The sequence below is a fragment of the Brienomyrus brachyistius genome, chromosome 23 (assembly GCF_023856365.1).
Source record: "Brienomyrus brachyistius isolate T26 chromosome 23, BBRACH_0.4, whole genome shotgun sequence".
NCBI lineage: Eukaryota > Metazoa > Chordata > Actinopteri > Osteoglossiformes > Mormyridae > Brienomyrus > Brienomyrus brachyistius.
The window spans coordinates 6,510,954-6,533,403 of NC_064555.1; the positions used below are offsets into that span (position 1 = coordinate 6,510,954).

At 46.6% G+C, this 22,450-nt stretch overlaps 1 protein-coding gene across 6 annotated transcripts in view; it reads right to left on the reverse strand.

Moving 5' to 3' along the window:
- znf516 (zinc finger protein 516) overlaps window positions 1-22,450 on the reverse strand; it is a 42,215-nt gene that overhangs the window by 18,452 nt on the left and 1,313 nt on the right. The window contains exon 1 of one of the 6 annotated variants that reach the window (XM_048993753.1): window positions 21,026-21,592. The exons of 2 other annotated variants lie outside the window; for them this stretch is intronic. The gene's annotated coding sequence lies outside the window, so the exon portion shown is untranslated. Of the gene's footprint in view, window positions 1-914; window positions 1,623-8,509; window positions 9,330-21,025; window positions 21,593-22,450 lie in introns of those variants that run through there. 3 more of the 6 variants (XM_048993757.1, XM_048993754.1, XM_048993755.1) reach the window with 3 other exon arrangements.

Consider the following 22,450-nt stretch of genomic DNA (forward strand, 5'->3'; position numbering starts at 1 on the left):
CATGAAAGTACATAAAATATCTATTTTGCAAAGCCAGAGTTTCAACTGAAGACTGTATCACAGTAAATTTCACCACAGCCAGTTATGAGTTGTACCACAGCCAGTTCCGGATTTCATCGTAGCCAGTTATGGACTTTACCATAGAAAGTATGGATTTCACCATAGCCAGTTCCAGACTTCGTCATATCCAGTTCCTGATTTCAACATAGCTAGTTCTGGTTGGCACAGCATGAGGGACACTGGTACCCGGGCCCTCACCAGGTGTGGCTGTGGGTTCCAGTCCAAACTGGAAAGGCTTCTAGCAGCAGTAAGAATCGATAAATGTCTGACAGAATGACAGCAAAGCTCAAATATCAGCATTATTAGTACATTTTCCAGAGAGCCTCTAAGCAAACTAATGGATAGTCATGTCTTAATCAAACACAGTAAATCCTGCAGGCCTGTCAAGGTAGAGAGTCACCAATTACTTTTTATCTGAAATAAAGCCAGAGTTTTATGTCGGATTAAATAAATTGACTTAGCTTACCACCACTTAAGGATGAAATATTTTATAACACAGAAAACCTTTCAGAGCAGACCCTCGCAGAGCAGTCACTTCCAGAATATTCTGAGCACCAAGATGCAGTTCAGCAGTGAAATGCTTTGATAAACAACAAGTGATTGCAAACTGATAAACCTAAATCTTTTTGCACTGCCAGGAGGTCACTGGACACTGTCACTTTCAGAATGGCAGGATGCAGGCAGCATAATGTATCAGAAGAAATTAGCAAAAAAGTTTCTCCTCACTACTGCTCACCAAAATATAACCGAACAAATATTACATCCATGTGTCGACCATCCAGTGATATCTCCAAAGAAAACCGAATTGCATTGGTATTACAGAGCAGCCCCTTTCATTGTCCTCAAACACTCACCCTCACTCACCCTGGCAGTCCATATATAGTACTGGAGTACAATCTGTGTGCTCCACGCATCATCAGGTTATTGGTGGTTCTCTGACCTTTCTTCTGTCTAGAGCTTTGATGAACTCCTTAAAACAACATCCCTATATCCTGGACTTGGTATTACAATCTCCCCTTTTCCCAGGGATGCCGTAAAGAGCAGTTCAGATGGATGGACATGGGCACCTGCGTGCTGTAAATGTCGTGCTACTGTGCGGAGCCAACATGAATCCCCACCTCAGGAAAACAAAACACTAAAAGGCAAATATTAAAGCTCAGGGGAAGAAATGGTGTGCCGTTTGTTTATGCCTCTTAATATAGTGAAGCAAACAAGCAACGTGATATTATCGGATTTCAGTAGAGTTACTCTTTATACCAGGTGGGCTCTGGACAACTGGCTCTGACAGACAGACCCTTCTCTATTATAGCTGTGGCCACATGTTTCTCGACCACATTTAGCACATTGCAAACGCCTCTTTCACCTCTCTCTTCACACCATAGCTTGACGGGATTGGCTACAAACTTCCATGGAAACTCGTGTCCAAATTTGCCACCCCCTGCACTGGTCTAGAACACTGACTGGGTCCCAAACCCGGGCAAAAATGTCAGCCTTCCGTGGGTATCCAGCTGCAGTGATGACAAAGATGGAAACGAGAAACTGGCATCTCAATTATAGGAAGTGCAGGAATCCTGGCCAAAACCACTGTCTAGTTCTCGGCAAAAAATGTTGGTGCTCCTTCGCTGCTCGGCATGTAGAGGCGGCCCATTTCCAAGCAGATCTCCTTTCGAAGCTTGGTTGTTACTGGCCTCGGGATTGAAACATGCGCTTGGGAGGAGTGAGCTTGGCTGGAACAAGCATGGGAGGCTCTCAAGGCCTCTCGAACCTGCCTCTCGAGCCGGCGGCTCAGCTGCTCCTCTGAGTGTCATGTTCCATAAAACACGACGACCTCAATTCTCCATTTGGCTCTCCCACTCTCCCACAGACTTCTCATATATTTCATAAAAAAAAATAAAAATAAATATATATATATATATATATATATATATGTTTGTGTGTGTGTGTGTGTGTGTGTGTGTGTGTGTTTAAAGACATAGAACCAGTGTGCAGAGTTCACAGACACTGACTCACAGGCCTCACTAGAGCATGCCCTTAACAAACTGGTCACATGGTCTATAAATTGAACTGTAATAAGATTATGCTCAGCTTGAAACAATGTCGTGTTTCCAGCACACAGAAAGAGTATGACTCATGGGGACTGGAGGAAACTTGCCCCTTAGATCATCCCCTTTCTTCTTTAGAGGACATATACACTCATAATAATGTGATGCATAAACAGACTCTTCCATACTTGAGAGGAAATCTTTGAATGACATGTTTGCATGGAGGATTTTTGCTCATCATTTAAAATTTATAAAAAATTATTTTATAATCAGATATCCGTTGCCCTGACACCAGGAAATCCAGGCATTTACTGGTTATTCAAAGTCATCCCAAATGTTCCAAAACTCTTTACTCCTTTAATTCACTTGGTCTACATTCAGGAGGATCCTGACTCATGGTTATTGTTGTGCTCATGGTGACCAAGAACACCACGTGCACACTGGCTAAAGGCAGAAACCCAGGGTACTTTCAGCCATTCAAACCTCATACCCAATGGGAACAGGCCACATTGATGCATGTAACATCACATAAGAACACCTTGCAGGACAAGCAGAACCACTTGCATGCATGTGTGGTCAGTGTGTTCCTCTGTATGGAGTCTGTCTCAGAATGGGCTACTTCAGACCTACGCTGTGAAAGGCCAGGCTGAGTATGTGAAGCAGTGCAGTCACAGCAGAGTACAGCGGAGGGCGCAACATCGGCAAGAGACGAGGCCTGCGGGCCTGTCTATTCTCAGACAGATCAATAATCCATTATGAACAGACCCCATTTCATCTCCCTTGTCAAGCAAATAAAAAAAAAACACACATACAAACACACAAAGACAGCTGTAGACCCACCCAAAAAGTGAGAGGATTAGGTGACCAGAAACGGATACGTCCCAATGATATCCAACATCCCATAACCCTCCACAGGCCTATTAAATAACATTCAAGCTAACTTGCAGTATCTATTTTTCATGGTATTAATTTAAGAAGGCTAAAATGAACTGACCGATAAAATCAGAACGGCATTCTTCAATATCAGTGTAAATACTTCTACGGATGGTAATAAATAACACGCGTGTAATCAGGTTGACTACTCAAAATTCAGTATTTAAATTTATTCAATAAACAAACAGCAAGGGCACTTCCGTTAAAAAAAGCTACTCCATCCAGAGTATACACCCAAGCTGTCACATAAATACAGCATGTAAATGACTGAGTAGTCTAACCCCCCCACCCCCATGCCTACCCCACTGCTTCTGCAGGAGATGAAACTAAAACACTTGACAGTTCATGTGACACAAACAGCATTTATTACTGCCAGTTACTCCACCTCTGTCCTGACTGCCTTCTCCTGACCAACTTTATCCTTATCACCTTTATCCTGACTGCCCTCTCCTGACCACCATTACCCTGACCGTCTTCTCCTGACCACCGTTATCCTGACCGCCTTTCTCCTGACCACTTTTTTACTGACTGCCCTCTCCTGACCACCTTTATCCTGACAGCCTTCCTCCTGCCCACCTTTCTACTGACCACCCTCTCCTGACCGCCTTCTCCTGACCATGTTCAACTTACTGCCTTTCTCCCGACCGCCCTCTCCTGACCACCATATCCTGACCGCCCTCTGCTCCCCACCATCTCCTAACCACAATTCTTATGACCACCCTCTCCTGACCACACTTGTTATGACTGCCCTGTCCTGACCTGGCACTACGGTCCTGTGTTGGAACATGTTTGAGATCCTCTGGGACCGAACACTGCCTTCCCTCCTCTGCATAATGCTCCCTTCCCGGAGAATTCGCCTAAGACTCCGCTGACCTAAATATACTTCATCAGTTCATCTCAGGGCTCCATCAAGCAAGACCACAACATTTTTCAAATTGAGCCATTGCTGTCGGCCGGGGGGTGAGGGGGGGTTTAGAGCTTCGGCGAAATATCCTGTTTACAGAGGTGACCTGCCACTGAAATTACACTTCAGCACAAGCAAACAGGCAGCACTAGAAGGATTTTCTTGATGCTGCGTGTTATTTAAGATATGTGTGTCCAAATTTTTAGCCACCTCCTAGATATGCCTCGTTACCGAGGTTAATTAAATAGCCACCAGTTGGCATGTACCATTAAAGTATGGTTTTATCAACAGACAAGGAATGTGACATCACTACTTACATCACTGAAGGCATCACACAATTAAAGCAGATCAGCAATCATGGAATTCTCACAAATTAACGATGAAATCATCAAGAAAGAAAAAGGAATCATAACATCCAAAATCGACAATCACACAAAGCTGGACATCAGAGGTTTGCAGGCACTCAGGTGTGAGTTTACCGCGCACACAGCACCTGCAAAATCTCCCGCATCTTCATTTTCAGCACAAGATAAAGGAAAACAAGAAAATTGTCAATGAAACTGAATGACAAATGGAGGTGCGGGTTCACAGAGCCAAACTCACTGCCCAGCTCTGAACAGAGCAACTCCTGTAGGTGGCCAAAGTGGAGACGAGGGGAAGGCCTGGGCTCTGTGTGGTCTACTCTGGCGCTGTCACAACGGGTCACGTCTGTCCCTCAATGAGACTGCAGGGGTCTGGATGGGGGGGGGCGATCTTCTCTGCCATAAAATGCTGCCAGAAATGTGTCTGGACAGGCCGGACAAAAGGCGGAATCGGGTCAGCCGTTCGAGGGGGTGAGCTCCCCAAAAACTTGTGAACTCATTTCAATTACTCCCCCCAATGAAAGAAGCTATTAGCTGCACTCAGACTGAGGTGGGGGGGGGGGGGGGACAGGCGACGGCAGGTGCCTGGCCAGCATTGTCAGATCACATTTTGGATGGAATCCATTCCAGCATCGCACCACTGAACAGGCGAGATCTGTGCCTCTGTTCACAATTAAATATGGGCCGTGGAGAGCCCCGTGGAGCCTGACGCCGCAGAGGGACGGCCGTCCGAAATGTTACGCTGCGGCACGTCACACATCGCCGTCGTTTAGAGCGCTGCAGATTTAATGGCCAGTTTGGCTCAAGGACCATTTCGCTTGCGTGCTCAGTAACCTTCAGCAGGGAACCTGACCTGAAATACACTATAAAAAGCTCTATTAAAAAAAGACACTAACGAGATGTCGGAAAAAAAAGCTTTGCTTGTACACTTTCGTTGAGTGAGCGGCCATAAATGATTTCACTGCAGCTGGCATTCAACTCTCTGTCACTGAGAGCTGAGCCTGTTTGGAAACTATCAGTTTCACCATGTGGACCTTGGAGGTAAAGCTATGGCATAAAATGACTGCACATCTCAGCACCCCCCCTCGTCCACGTGTTCCTGCTGGGTCCTCAGGATGTGTCCCCAGCCCACTCAGTCCCTCCACACCCCGACCCACGGCACCATGTCCCAGGCTGGCATGACTGACTGATGAATGAGCCCTCTGCCTCTAATGGGGTCGACAGCTGTGAGGCAGCAAGTGCCACAGGAATACAGGACTGCAGCCGTCCCTCCAGGATGACACTCTCTCTCTCGCTCTCTCTCCCAAACCCTCAGACATCGGCGGTGTGGCTCCAGTGCTCCTCCTGTATCTTCTCATGCAATTTGCAGAGCTCCTCCCCTGATTAAACCGCTCCTCAAAGCCTCAAACAGACACCCGTGCAGATGGGCCGGGTGTGGCCGGCATAGTCACAGCAGACAATGCGCCTGGGGGATGAGGGAGCATGTCAAAATTTCGTTTCTAGACCGAAACACCACGCCTCACCCGGGGTCCCACCCGTAACGAGATGGTGATACCAGTCGACTCCTTTAGTTGAAGGTCATCAACCTTCAACAATAGGAGACCATAATGTCAGGAATACATATTTCATGAAGAACTGTTAAACAATACGTTCAAAAGAATATAATCAAAAAAGAAATCTGGATTTCAAGGAGCTGCCTCATGAATAATTCATCTAGGAAAACCAAGAGAGACATATCAAGATCAGGTTCACAAGACCGCACCAAACAAATGGGGTTTATCAAGAGGGCTGTTTACGCTTCCCATGCTAACAGCTAGTGTCCCACTACGGCGGCGGCAGCCTAACCCAGTGCGCGGTGCTGAGAAAGTGAACGGCACAATCTGCAAGACCAACAGCGATCACTGAGGTGACACTCACAGGGACCTGCGTAAAAAACGCTGTTTGTGGCCAATTCATAGACACCAATTCACACCGACTGAGAGGAAACTGGATCACCTGAAGGAAATGTGAGCAGCGCCGGGGGGGGGGGGGCACACAAACTGCACACGCACTGAAAGGGAAGTGGGATTCAATCCACAGCCCTAATGCTGCAGTGCTGAATCACCATGCTGCCCTTAACTACCATCCATCCATCCGCCTGTTTATCTTGGTTAGGGTGGGGGCTTCCCCGTTAACGATTTTTTGTTCTAGGAACGTTTATCGAACATTACAATAAAGATACAGAACCATTCAGAGTGTTCAGTCTTCCTGATCTTCCCAGAACATTATCCCACTACTACAAGGAAGACTAATAATGTAAAAACAGATGAAGGGCTTGTTAGAGCAGCGAGTAACACTGTGACTTTGAGGTGTAAAGGTCACGGGTTTGAGGCTGCACATCATGTTTGCAGTATACACATACAGCACTTTTATAAAATAATATTTTTTTATAAAACAATATTTTTCAACATTAATTGTACTAAAAGGAGGTTTGAGTATTAATTCTATCATGCTGACATTGACAGAACCTTTGTTAAAATGCAAAACGCAGAAATAATGTCTCATTAACGTTATAGTAAGAACGTTCTCGGCCAACTTTGAGAAAACTTTCACATAACGTTGGCTAAAGTTCGGGGAACATTCCCCATTAGCTGGGTTGTCGCGTATCCCAGGCAGTACAGGGCATAAGGCTGGCGTACACTCTGAACGAGAATCACAGGGTATAATAATAAAAATGATGATAATCTGGTACTCAAGCACAATAGGCTGAAAACTGTGGTGGATCAGAGAGAATATCTCTCAAACTGCAAGTGCTTCTGAAACTAAACTAAGGAAAAAACAGCCTTCTTAGTTAGGCCTGAATTCTGTCACTAAATCCCGTAAGGAATGAAGGTCTTTCCGCCAGAAAGCCACTGAGGAAACACAGCTACTCTGAAGCAGAGTTTGGAATTTACAGCACAACACAATGTTTACTTTCTGGGAGGATTAGTGGATCTTATCAGATTAATTTGGGAAATCCTGAAAGCAGGTTAAGAGTTACAGTTCTTCAGAAACTTGATCTCTCAGAAGTACACCAAGATGAACTAGATGATTGCTCCATTTTAAACGGGGTGGAAGCCAGGGGAGGTCTCCTCGTTGGAGAAACCGCACAGACATAACGGCAAGGACTGTATCTGATCCAAGGTGTCTGCAGACCAGAACCGATTTCAAAAACATTACCGAAACTTTGGAAATATATGGTGCTGTTGCAGCATTGAGCGAGTCACTGACTTCCATGTAACCGTGTATAATCACAAGCAGTACGTTACAAAAGACAGCCTGGTTATACTTTCTCAGAAATACCCGAATTAGGGACAGCTCTGATTGACACCTTTAATTACTTTGTTTTTTTTAAGGATATTCTAAAATTATTATGAAAAAGTCTTGGGAAGCGAGAGGAACAGACGAGGCTGACCTGATTGTTGTTCGGATAACACTTTTACATAACTGTCCTCACCCCGGTTATTTTTAACTATTGTTTCTCCCTCAGTATGCCGGCATCCAGCCACCTTCTTTCCGGGGGCACGTGGTGGAAAACCTATAAGTCCAGTCGGCCTCTAACACTTTCCGATTATTTTCCGAGTCCGTTCAGGGGCACCGTGCCAGAGGCGGGTGGTCAATAGAGAGGGACCATTAAACTATTGGGTTGTGCGGTGACCCAGTTTGCAGGCATGTCTGTTGATGATGTTCACTAACCATTCATATTGCTCTATGGCGCCACCCCCCAAAGGCCCTCACAGAGTGCCAGCCCCCTAAGTGTTTAGAGGGTTCAGCTCAGTGAACCTAGCACATGTGAATCAATGATAGCAACTGGGATATTTCTCACCTACACATTGGCCCCAGTTGTACACTCTATTAACAAAAAAAGCCACACAGCTAAACTGAAGTAATGAGCACCCCCTAGAGGAACAGCACATAAATACTTTGGTCCCACGGTTAAAAAAGAAAAAAATCTCGTCTCGGTGCGATGATTCGAAGGACGAATTTCGTCTTTCACGCTAATCTCCATGTCACACGCCAGCACAATCCCGGGTCCCTGGGTAATTAGCATCTCCTGCTGAACCTGGCTGAAGGTTATCAAGGAGCGAGCTGTGCAGAGCCAGCAGATCGGCACGGGAGACGTTTACGCAGGGTCACAGAGAAACTCCTCGCTGTACCGAGAAGGAGCACGCTGGTGTGCGCTAACATACCGTTCTTTAGGGCTCCTCTGTGGCCGGGTCCAGTCCAGTCAGCTATCCTTGCAGCACTCAGCCAGATGTACTGACGAGCTCAGCAAACCTCAGAGCTGCTGGTCGCCGGATGGTGTGAACGTCTCGGTGCCCATGTCACTTGCTGTCCATTACCTCTAAACAATGGCACCAAATGCTCAACTGTACACATTTGAGACAAGGACGGCTGTAAGCGCAGTACTGCAGTGGTGCAGTGGTGGTGGCTGAAGTGGTTCCCCATTAGTTCGGGAAAGCGCTTTGGGTGACTTGGAAAAAAAGTGCTATATGAATGTGAAATTCATTCATTCAGTGATTCATTCGTCCCCATTTTCATCACCAGTGCCGCTGGGTGAGGTAAAGAAACCCAAGGAGCAGGAGGGCCCTGGAGAAACTCCAAGTACAGCCAACCAAGGAACGGGACGCCCTGTAAGTGGCTCACTGTTATGAAAAGGCACGACGTGTCCCTATCGCCCGTCCGCGTCTGCAGGAATACTAGAGGCGCTCTTCCATGCTTGTGCGTCGAATCACAGCACAAAGACGGCCTTTCTCGGCACGGACCCGCCACTGTGCGGTGCGGGCCGGGCGCTGAGGTCACAGCTGACAGGCCCTTTAAATCACGCCCTGTGTACAGTCAGACGGCAGCACCGGGTCCAGCGGAGACCCTCGCTGCATGGGACCATTCACCTCCCCCTTTCCCAGTATTCAACAGCAGACAAAGGTCGAAAAATCACTTCTGGGAAGCGAAGGGGGCACTTAAGAAAGGAAGCAAGTTCTTTCCCAAAGCCATCGATACGACGTGCAAGTGAGAGAAAAAATACCCATATAACAATATCTAACCCCCCCCCCCCCCCCCACATTACCTTAAAGGTGGGACAGAATCAATAGCACTGTGTAACAGGCAATTGTTTGTTAAAAGACTAAAGAAGCTCCCTTGAATGACCTCAAAGATTTTATTTACCAGCTGATGAAAAATAACATATAATATATAATAACAGAATAATAACATAAATTACGGTGGAGGGATTAAAGCTAACCCTGCTGACCTCACTATTGTTAAAGGGCAACAGTGATGTATGACAAACATAATAATATCGTAATCATCCCAAGGACCTTTACCAGGAAAAGAGGTTAGGAAATGAATGGATATTATTATAGCTATTGTTATTAAAGGAGCAGAATCTTCTCTGTGTGAATAGAGATGGCATAAACTCAAAATCACCGTGACCATAAATGGATAAAAGGTTATTGAAGACTTGATTAATAAGGGAATTATTTTCAAAATTATTTCATTAGTATTAATTATCTCCCATTGCATAATCATTATAAGCAGTAGAAGTCATAATATCAGTAGCAGAAACAGTCACATGTACCTGAATTACCCCCCAGGCTTTACAAAGAAGGAGGTGTGTCCTAAGAGAGGGTCTCCCGAAGTGCAGTCATGTGCCGGATAACTAGAGGCCGCATACAACGACGGTGGTGCCATAAGATTTTAACGGGGCTGAAAAATTCGTATCTAGTGACCACAGAGCACGACAAATTACTCACGCGTTTGTGGTGATGCTGGTGTAACCAAACCTACTGTGTTGCTAGTCGTATAAAAGTATAGCACATACATTATGTACAGTATATAATACTCAATGATGATAATAAACAGCTATGTCACTGATCTATGTATATACTATACGGTACTTTTCATTGTTACTTCGGCTATACCATATACCCTAGGTGTGTAGTAGGCTACACCATCTAGGTTTGTGTGAGTCACTATTTCAGGCTGTTATGCTCACGCAAGAAATCGTACACAAGATCTGTGTCATTGATTACAAACTTAAAATTAGCTAATAATTTGTGTTCATGTGTGTGCAAACTCGAATTAAAAATCTCAGTCCAGCCAGCTGACCGAATCTGGCAGCTCTGGTGTTAAGTACACTCTGTTATGTTTACAGAACGACAAAATCGCCTGACGACACTTTCGGATTTCTCAGAACGTATCCCTGTTGTTAAGCGACGCCCGGCTCTATCTGCAAACAGCAGGAAGCCCTCATTAACCCTGTCAGGGGTGCAAACCCAGAGGACCACTGCTAAGATGCTGAGAGACAGTCAGAGTGAGGCCTTAAAGAGGCCTAATGAGAAGGAGGGGGCTCCGTAGAAAACATCCCGCCCAATCTCTCGCTGTTTCGTACCCCTCAGGGGCAATAAGCACTGCTGCTGCAGAGCCAGATGGGAGCAGAGGCTGTCTGACGCAATGGCGACATCCAACCGGAGTGATTTGTCACTCATAAAATGTCATAAAACATAAAAGCCTGTGTGCTATTCTTGTGCGATCTTAAATGACTGCAAACCAGGGCACAGCGTACGATTCCAAAAAGCTTCCGTTAGTAATAATGCCCACCGTTTCAGTTTTTTACCTCCTCGCTAATTACAATCATCTTACTATAAATTCTATGCCCTGCTTTTAGTGAAGCACCAAGGGGAGAAGAAAACAGGAAATACACAGCCGCTGGTTATGCAGGCATTCCGGGCCTTGGGGGAGGAGCCACAATGGCTCTGTTTTCTGCACCGGGCCTGCATTTGCGCAGGAGTCGCCTGGGACCTTGTGCTTGGCGTATCAGGAGAGCCGCTACGCCTCAAGCTCAGCCTCAACTGTGAACCATCTCCAGGAGTTCTGCACATCCGTGACATCGCTGAATTAACTACACGAGCAAATGTCCCCATCTCAGTGTCTGCGAGGTCAGAGGTCATGTCGGTATTGGGGAATCCAGAAACCACCTTAAGGTGTGATGTTGGGGGTCCGTGGTCCACGTTTGATGGCACCTGGAGGGGGGAAGGTGCTCGCAGAAAGTGAAAAAAAAACGGCTCACAGAGGGAGACGGCTGGTCAGCCGACCTCACTGTTATCGCTGCTCTCTTCTTGCTGGTCTCTGAACATGGGTTAGGGTAAGAAGAACAAGAATGGCTGGATGATCCACTGCCTAGACCACTATCCACAGGTCCTCGCAAAATAAACAAGGGATATTCACTTAATTAAGTGCTGGATGCTTCACTGCTCTTTAACACAGAGACACACATACACTGGGGAGAGAAACACTGCTGTTTTTAATGCTTCAAAGACACTTTGCAGAGCAGTTGTGAGGGGTAAGCTGTCTGTGCGTCGTTTCTCTCCAGGAAAATGTGGGAAGGCTGCCAGCCTGAAATTTTACACACCAACGTCACGGACAGCACTGACATCTCTGACAGGGCCCAGCAGAAGCCCATGTGTAAACCAGTGGGAGTTTTTGGAGGGTAACGTAACACCAAAGAGCCCTTGAGGGCTGGTGTGTTAAACATGCACATGCCCGACAGGCTCGGAGTAACCCTGCTATACAGCAGTGCATGACACCATCACCAGTTATTGCAGGGTCCCCCTAGATGAGGGTCCACCAAGGCCAGCCAAATGCCAGCCAATCACAAAGCCCGTCTTGTCAACCTAACACTGATTGGTCAGCTTGGATGCAAGCCAGGTATATAACCTGAGACGATCAGCAGGCTGTCTAAGGAAAGCACCACTGGCAGGGATCTGATTATCATGTGCAGGTCAGTCCTGACTCTCTTTCTCCTTCTCTCTCTCTTCTTCCCTCCCTCTCCCTCTCTCCCTCCCTACGCAATGCAGCTATCGCTGCTATCCTCCAGTCAGGGCAACCAGAGTCACTCACATCTTCCTATTGATTCCCTAAGCGGAGGCGCTGGTGAGATGCACTCCTTCAAAAACACACATACAGGTTTGTAATTATATCTTTGTGGGGACTCTCCATTCCTTTCTAAGGGGAAAACTCTAATCCCAACATGATGAATGTAACCCCTACCCAGCCCTAACCCTAACCAAACTAAACAAACTATGAGACTTTTGGCATTTTTAGCTTTTTGATTGCATTCACATATCTTTGTAGGGAAAAATGGTCCCCACAACGTCAAAATAACACGTTTTTTTTTTTTTTTATCAAATTGTGGGGTACATTTAGTCCCCACAATGTAATATAAACATAATCCACAGACACACTTAGCGTACCGTGCCCTGAGCAGGAACACTGGCTTTTTCACCACATGCTAAGAGAAACATGGCGGCTCAGGGCAGTTTAGAAGCTTCCGGAAGGTAGGAGAATGTGCTGGCCACCATTACATGGGGTCTGTGCCACACGGGGTCAGTGCCACACGGGGTCAGTGCCACATGGTGCTGAAAGCCTCATGCTACTCAGGTAGCTTTGCCCAGTTCCGTGAGATATGAACTGGCATGGGGTGCGGCGTTAGTGGCCTGTTACGTCTAGGTGAATTCCTGTTTTGCCCCAGGAAAGCTATTGAAAAGAGGGAATAACAACAAGAATGGTCCGACTTCAAAGGTCCGGCTTAAAACCTACAGAAAGCAATAAAATAAAAACAAAAAACAACGTACCACCGTACGTAACAGGCCATAGCAAAAACTTGGCCCTGGTTGACAGGATGGCCTGGCACCACCCGTTCTCCTGTACTGGAGGTCCTTTGGCCGAAAGGTGAACTGGCGGGTTGTAGAAAGTGATAGGATTGGCAAGAAAGCTGGGATGGGCGTCCCGACTCAGCCCAGCCAGGTAGCAGGCCGGATACACGGAGTGTAGCACGGCTGAGGAAACCCAGTTACATGGCCTGCTAACCCTCGGGAAAGGGACAGAGAGAGAAAGAGAGGGAGAGAGTGGGAGGAGGCGGGGAGAGCGATGGAGGCAGAGAGGGAGAGAGATGGAGAGAGGGGGAGAGAGGAGAAGGATGGAGAGAGAGAGAAGGAGAGTGAGAGCGCTGGAGCAGGCAAGCGGCAAGGCGGAGTGCAGCTCACCCTCTGCAGGTATCCCTACACCATGAAAGCCATTCGGTGCCTGCCTAAGCGAGGTGAGCCGGGGGCAGGGGGACCGGCCTGTGGTTCTGCTCCTCCTCTCTCGCTCCTGTGCACCTCCTCCTCCATCTGGCTGCAATGTGGGAACCGGGGGAGCTGGAGCAAGAGATGCCTGGCTGTGCTTCTACTGTAGCACAGACTTCAAAGGGACAGGAAGTCAGCCTTAACCCTCGACACACTGAAGGGGGGGTAGCTTCTGTGGCGCCCCCCCTCCCCTATTTATCCACAGAAGCACGGACCCTTCCGATTTATTCGAGGAAAACAGAGAGGTCGTCAGAACACGAGGCACCGTGGAAAGACATCCCTCATTGTGCTGTCCGCACCAGGGAGGACAGGTCACATGACAGTGGACCCAAGCAAACCTTCAATCCCTTCCCTCCCTCTCTGTCCAATCAGTGTATTCGCTGGTCAAAATAACTATTGAATACTGCCCAAAGATATCTACGGCTAGCTTTCATGAATAATTCAGGCATGAAAATTGCCTGAGCTTTACTGACACATATAAGCAAATTAAGCTAGCTTTCATTTTGTCAGCTCCATCCTTTGTAATTGTTAATAAATAATACATAGAAATACAAACTATATTACACTACGGATATAAACAATATACTGTGCTTATCATCCAGGAAGACTGACCGTATTTCCCAGTTATGCCAGTTTGTCAGCTAGGCGACATATTTCAATATCAGTTCTTAGAAACGTTTCCAGGATAACGAAGAGCTGTGAGGATATTTGTTTTTTTTTTTTTTTGCCCATTTGAGGATGAACCCCGCGGATCTGAAACTATCCTGAAGCGCGGCGCCATGAGAGCCAACGGCTGCCGTGTCTCCTGCACTCGGCCGGGCGGATATGGAAAGCCGGCCGGACTGCGGCCGATCCATTAGCTCCCTCAGCGGGAACAGATTAAGGATTTTAATCCGTCCGATTCCCACCGCATGCCATCAGCTGGAATGGCCCAGAACGCCGAGGGGAGCGGAGGTGGAACTGGGAGGGCTCCTAGAAGGTGCCGGCATATTCACGTGCAGAAATCAGCAGGAGAGGTTTTGTGGGACGAAGGGGAACGGTGGAGATACCGGGTTATTCTGAGAGGAAGTGGGGGGAGAGACTGACAGACGCACTGCAGGGGACACTCTCTGACTTCGGCGAGAACCTGGAAGGAGAGTAAATTCTGTTCCCCAGCCCCCAAAAGGAATTCAGGCCAGTGGAGATGCCAATCTAATTACGATACACACCCCCATGGCGTGGAACAGCCCGGTTGTGAGATCGCTTAATTACGGGTGTGTACGACACGAACGCGAGTGCACTCCCCAAGGCCACGCCCCTGGGTCAGCAGCACCTCCCACTCGCCACGCCATTACCCATCTGGCTCAGTTTTGCTTTTCGGGCAGGAAAATCCATCCGGCAGCCGAGGCGAGCCCCCCCAGCACAGTAGAAGTGCACGCAGGTGTCAGGTGCCCAACAGGGGGCCACACCGATTCATAGAACACGACTGTGACGTCAGCCCACAAAAGCTCACCACTGCCACGGGCCTCATCAAAAATGAACACGGAGAGCATGGGGGGGGGGGGGGGGGAGGGGCAGGAGTAGCACAGTAGGAAAAGAGGAAAGAAAGCAGGTACAGAGTGCGGACCCACCCAAGCACAGGCAAGCACTTCACTACACTGCTGGAGGAGAGATATTTTTCTTCATTTAGGCCTCCAGACCAGGCAATAAAGATGTCAGCCATGGTGTTTAGGACGGCACAGCCTGCGGCAAAGGTACTGCGCCGTGGCCAGCGCCGGTATGTAACCTGTACTGTCCGATGCTCTCTAACTCCTGTAACGCGACTCCCACCAAATCCACCTTAAAGGGACTTGGCACCTCACACACATATGCCCTTAATTACTGTAATTACAGAGATGAAACAACAGATCACACCGAATGCTGCTTCAGTATCCTCTGACAGAGCTGCCAGCCACACTTGTGCCACACTGCAATATCGAAATAATGCAGTGTTAATAGGCAGAGCGGTAAGGTGGGAGGTGCAGGGGGGGGGGGGGGGGGGGGTGGGGAGGGGGAGAGACCATGCTGCATGTGTGCCAGGTGGAACAGTCCATTTGTCCACCTGAAATCAGATACCGTCAGTCAGCAGGAGAGAGAGGAGTGAAGGAAGCAGGAAGGAGAAATCAATCCTGAGCATTACTGCCATTTGGGATGACAAACAGCATCACTGATCAATAGTGCCTAGCAGTGCACTATGCCATTAAAAAAATAATGATAATAATAATCATAATAATAATGCTAATAATGTAGCAAGGAAGGCTAACAGGAGCGTTAGTTAGCACAGCACCCAGTGTATTTAAACACACATGCTCTGCCGCCCCCCAGACCCCACACTGGATGGCCATTACCCTCGACTCGACCAAAGTGAAAAACAGGCCGGCCGAGCGACGCGGAAGGAGCGGCACTTCAGCGCTTATGTTACAGGAGCAGGAGGCACCACGCGTGTTCGTATTTAAAGGGCGATGACGGCTTTCGACCTTTGCGTACATAGCCAATGGGGCAAGAGGTCGGGGAGCAATAATCTGGCAGAAAGGACCGTGAGGTCTGACAACCGAGCTCATGCTGCTGGTTAAGCGTGTAAGTCTGCAAGGGCAAAGGGAAACTGAGCAGCTTCAACTAGGAGACTAAAGTCTTCATTCCTCAGAAAAGGAAACTTTTTCTGATGCTTTTGCATAAATTCAGTGATAATCACGTTTTATCCGCCGTTGAGAAGAAGACGGTGACTTTTGTCTTGTTGAGGCTCCTGTGTTAAGTCAACGTGCAAACAAATCAGTCAGCAGAAAATCTCCTTCTGCTGGGTTATGATACTGTTAGATCAGTGTTTCCCACTCCAGTCCTCAAGGACCCACAAATGGTCCAGGTTTTTGCTCCCTCCCAGCTCCCTGCCAGACAGTCCATGTTTTTGCTCCCTCCCAGTTCCCTGCCAGACAGTCTATGTTTTTGCTCCCTCCCAGCTCCCTGTCAGACAGTCCATGTTTTTGCTCCCTCCCAGCTCCCTGCCAGACAGTCCACGTTATTGCTCTTTACGGGGAGCTGGGAGGGAGCAAAAACCTGGACTCACTCTAATTGTGTTAGAGTGTTGAAAGAGGAGGGGGGGGAGGTGCTTTTCCCTTTTTTTTGTTTTTTCAGATGTCATAAGCTCAGTCTCATTACTTTCCACATTTACATTTAATTTGTTTAGTTGATGCTTTTCTCCAAAGCGATGTACATTTTTGAGAGAAAGCAAGATCAGTCAGTCCCTGGAGCAATGAGGAGTGAAGGGTCTTGCTGAAGGACCCAACGATGAGATCATTCTGCCAACTCTGGGATCTGAACCGACAACCGATTGCAGACACAGTTTCTTAACCCACTGAGCCACATTCTACCCCAAAATAAATAAATCCTAGATGCAAACTTAAATGAACTGTCAGAAAACAAAGACATGAGACAAAGATGAACATGTCTGACTGACATTGTTTATCTGTTTTTCACTGTGAACTTGTGCATTCACACTCCAGCACGCACGCACACACACACACACACATGCCAGCCATGGGCCATCTGCGGCAGACTTTCACTCACAGCGGCGTGTATTTACACACCAGCTCAGCAGTTTTGGTGTGTCGCCACGGCGATGATAGCGCGGCGAGCTCTCCGGTTCAGCGGGTGATAAACAGCCTCATCAGTCATTCTGGTCTGGATGCTCCGCAGCCCAATGCTTCCCAGTGCCAGGAGGACCCCGAAAGCCCCGCCCCCATATCAGGATGGGCGGAGCCCAAGCATACACATGCAGGCACACGCAGGAATCTTACTCATATCTTTGTGGGGACTCTCCACTAATTTCTCTGAGCGTAACCATGACAACCATAATGCCTACCCAGCCCTGAGCTTAACCATAAATAACCAAACAAAATATAAGACTTTTAAGAATTTAAGATTTTTTGATTGCTTACATACATTTTTACTAAATTGATGTTTATATTGAGGGAACTTGAAAAAAAATGTCCCCACAAGCAAAAAAGTAATGTTTTACCTGATTGCCATTTATCACAATGTGACTATTACATGATTACACACACACACAGAGACACACACATGGATGCGATGACTTACAGCAACCTTACTAACTCGCTGCTTCATCACTCCCCCCAACCCGAAAGCCCGACAGCAGAGACAGGCCTGACGTTGACTCGACACTCTTTACCCACCTGATTAATGGCCCCGTGACGACCTACCCCAGCCCACCCCAGAGTGCCGCTGGTGTGGTTGGAGACTGCGGCGCCGCTTCGAGTCATTCATGTGCAGAAGAGAGACTGAGGGTGCTGTGAAAGGCAGAACTTGCTGGGGTTATGACACCAGGCCAGACCGGCCCTGATTCAGTGTCACACCAGCTGTGTGAGTGACGGAGCAGCACAATCTCCTGCATCTGGCCTCTGAACAGACAGAAAAGCTACAGAAATAACCCCAGGTTTCCATTACACAACCAACTGAAACATTTACTAGAATTGTACCGGAAATTCATGATACTCAGTCATTTCGGGGTTAATTAATGAATCAGTCTGCCCAACAGCTTATACATAAATCCCTAAAATTAGGCAAATACACCCCATAATCCCTAATAAGCCCTGAATACAAACCAATCTCCATTTAAGGCCACGGTTCCTCCACGAACCAATCTCAACTCAGCATTTAAAATCCCTCTCTCAACCCCCCCCCCCCCCCCAGCTCATAATCCCAATGATTATTAAATTAGTTCTGGTCTTCTGCGCCATACATCTTGCTTGAAAGCTGCCAAGCATGTTCTGTATCGACCGCAACGTAAAGCAGATTACCCTAATGGTGGGATAAGGTGCCGCGCGCTTCACGTTTGGTGTGGTGGGGGGAAAGCCGGCTCTCTGCTGTAGGAGCCGATAATTCCAGGAGCATCCATAGCAAAAACCGTGAACTACCTGCCTAACTTCCAACCTAAATGACCCTGCTCAGGGTGTACCTGTCTCCCGTGGCACCACAATCCAGGATAACACCACTGCCTTCATTTGTTTAAATTGACATCTATCCTCCAGTACCCACAAGCCTCTACGTACCAAGGCTTTGTTTATCCGGCAGGATATCAAAGTGTGTGCTTTATTAATTTAATCAGATGTTGTGAAACACAACAGGGAACAAGCACAGCAATGAGGCACTGCGGAAGGTCGGCATGGAGACGCAGGTCACAGGATACAGTGTCCTAACACGCATTTCAGAGAACTACAACAACAGAATGAAAACATTTCAGATGCAACAGCTGACATTTTGGGAGGCCAGACAAGGGAAACTTAAAAGTCCATTCAGAGTGCAAAAGAACAGGCATTTCAATAATCTGCGCACAATGCTGCCTTTGTCCCTTTTGTTTTGAAGGTCACAAACAGGCTTCCATATATTCTGCCTGAAAATGATATTTCTAATTAACTCCAGCGCAGACCATCAAGATGAGAGTCCCTGAGCGGTAGCTCGGTACCGGCAGCGGGGCGCGAGGCACGTGAACGGCTGAATGCGGAACCGGTCTGGATGACAGTAACAAACGACATGTATCGGGGGGGGGGGGGGGCAGACGACACACCACTGTCACCGTTAATGTTGGCGAATCGACAGGGTTACCAATCACTGGACTTCAGAGTTGCTATCACTGCTACTGGCAATATTTGTCGAGCGCAGAAATATAAATAATAGATTTAAATAACTGCTTCTGTTGACTCTTTTTTAAAGCAAAAAACAAAACAGGCTGTTGGTCTCACCAAAATGTCTGAAAAAAACACATGCCCTATCCTCCAATAAGACCTACGTTGCGTTTTTAAGCAGGTAGGCCAGACATGGCCGAGACAACATGTCTGGTGGCCGGAATCTTTAAAAAGCACCAGTGGTGAGTGTGTCTTAATAGCGACACTATTAAAAACCAATAAGAGTCCCGGTACCCTGAAGCACCAGTCTGGCTTGTAAACATGTAGAGACTATGAGAGCCTAATCGTCAGCTCTAGCTGTGCTACTGCTTCCTATTTGAATTATAACAAGCGTCGCCTCTTCCCATCAAAGGGGGCAGGAGTCCAGGGCAGACTGACTTGGGGAGATTAATCAGCACTCCTCAGGGTGTACGCCTCCACATCACCAAAGAAGTTGCACATCCCCTTTTCGGAAAAAGGTTGAAGCGTAAGCGCTCTGGCTACTGGTGTTTCTACTGCTTGTCCTGAGCTATTAAACAGTCGACAAATATATATAAATGAAAACCCTCTATGCTGTGGTACACAGCATACATTTCTCCATATGAATGCAGATGAATGTAATCTCAGATGGAGGAAAAAAAGCACAGAACAAGCCCTTGTCAACAGAGGTCCCCAAGAGGAGCTCTTTAAATGCTTATATTTATTGTTCATATGGTTTACACCACAGAGGGTTCATTTGCATCGGCTAACTCAGGCTCTGTAAGTCCTCCCCTGTCTGTGTCTCCTGTCTTTACTCCAGATGTCTGTATGCATGATGTTGGCTAAACCACCTAATCGACTAATAATTAATACATTCCAAAATACATGTTTTGGGCAAATATCCTTCATGCATCAAAAAAAGCCTTTATTTATATTATTTATATATTTAGAAGAGAACAATGGTACAATAATGAATACAACGTAAATATGTATATATATTTACACAAACACACTGCTGACTTGTTAACTCGAGGACTGAAATTAACATGACACTACATTGCCACTGTCTTTTCCTTTCACATACAGAAGACATCTTCAAACTTTCGGTAGTTGCTTTCACAAAGTGATGCATTTCATTTTGCAGCCCCCCCCCCCCCCCCCCCCCCAACTGCGCTGCGTACACAGCAAACTCCAAAGATACAAAAAAACAAACAAACAAACAAACAAAAACGCAGCCGTCCTTTTCATAATAGGGACACTGTATTTTTAAATATATATTTTAGATTTAAACTTCCTCTCTGATACGTTTTTTGTTTTTCGTCCCACTCCGCAACCTGTTGAAAGTGAAATGAGCAGTATGAAGGTTGTTTTTTAGTCATTTCTCCTTCCCCAGATCGCTTTGCTGGAAGTTGCCCAATGTGTTTTGCGAGAATATCTGTCTGACCTCGATATCATTCTTTTGCAGGCTATATGCAAATATAACGAATAAGCTCTCTGTCTTTCTGTGCTGTCCTCTGGTCCTATATTGTTCAGCACGTCCCGATTCCTCTGCATGAGCATTTAACCAGGCACACACATACCAGAATGCAACATATAACCGAACATATACAACACATTCAATCTAACATTATTATTGAAATTGCACGACTACTTCCACTGTAATGCGATTATAGTGTGATGTGTTTAAATGCTTAGTCACATAACTATCTTCTTTTACTTCACAGGAACTAAAAGCGGACATTATTCCTAGAAATAAATTGCTGTTAACTGGGGCACACGCGCAACAATATACTCCAGTCGCATCAAAACAACATCGACGCGGTTAAAAAGTCCCAAGCGGCAAACTTAACTGCACTCTTATTATCAACCACGACACATAGGCAATGACTCGGTGTTTTTATACCCTTACCGTCTGGATGTGGAGTAATACACTACCGATCGCATCCCCTCTCAAATATCCACGTAGGAACTGGCACAAATAACGCAAAGTTTAGTTAACGCCGCGCTTTGCCATCATTTACTGCTGGATTATATCTCTTCCGTTATGTTTGTTTTTCCTTATTGTCATTCAGATATTGTCTGTCCATGTATCACAGTTAAATAGTTAATGTGCTTTCTTTTTGGGCTCCCTGCGGTCCGCCAGACCTAATTCCAAAGGTGTCTCTGCTGTCTTACAGCGAACTTCGTGACGTCCCGCATAATGAACGCGAACCATCATAAAGAAACAGGCGCCGCCCCATGCTAATTAACTGGAAACAGCAGAGCTATCACTTTCAGGTATAAACAAAAGATCTAGTAACGTACAAAATTTAGCATCAAATATAGGGGGGGGGGGAGGAATCCCAAAGCAACTAAATAATCTGAGCGAACCACATAAACACAAACGCCAATGACGGTGTTGCAAAGTCCAACTACCACGCACGTCTATATTTCCGATTAGCGACACAGAAAAATACTAGTCATGGTTAAAGTTAAGAGACTGATTTGAATATTCCAATTGAATGCCTAGAACTCCGTAGCCGTAGCAAAGTCAATGGGAAAAGGGGGTGTTATGAAAGGGAATTCAATCCACTGTGCGTTTGTGGAAACATTCCTCTCTGTGAATATGCCTTTTGTGCAAATCCGTGGTCAAAGACAGACCTTGTCACTATACAGATCTGACTCCCAACATGGTAGGGCGATGTGGTGATGTTTCAAATGGTTTTGAGTAAAATAACGATGGATAAAATTATTAATGTTATGTGCTCTCCCCCATCCGTTCCTGTCTGTCGGTGGAGGGAGGGGGGGGGGGGGGGGGGTTGGCGGTACATTTATTTTCCACTGCCATTGTCCTCGTGAACGAAAAGGGAAGGGATCCTGAAGCTCTTTTGTCGCAGGGTCAAATTGTTGCTCAAGTTTTCAACACAACGTTTCATATTAATATAAAGTGATATTTCAAGGCAAAACCAGCGGGACCTACAACTTATTACGGCGATCGTATAGGAAGTATATGTACATTGCTTCGTGCTGTTTAAAATAAAATAATGATGCTCAGTTAATAACTCGGGAAACACCAACACTTGCATTTTTGATAGCGGATGTTAGTACGCAACGTTAGTGACGTGGACAAACAAGAACAGGACAGTGACCTGGCTATACTCTGTTTTCATATTTAACAAGAAGCACACGTCGACATTACATGCTGCAACAGCCCATTTGATCCAACTCTTCTTTGGACATCATGCATTTACATATAAGGTACATAAAAAAATATGTGTCAGATCTGAAGACATCACATCAATTAATCATTCTTTTCCTGTAAGACACAAGTTCACTTGCAGGCTCGCGCTGTTCA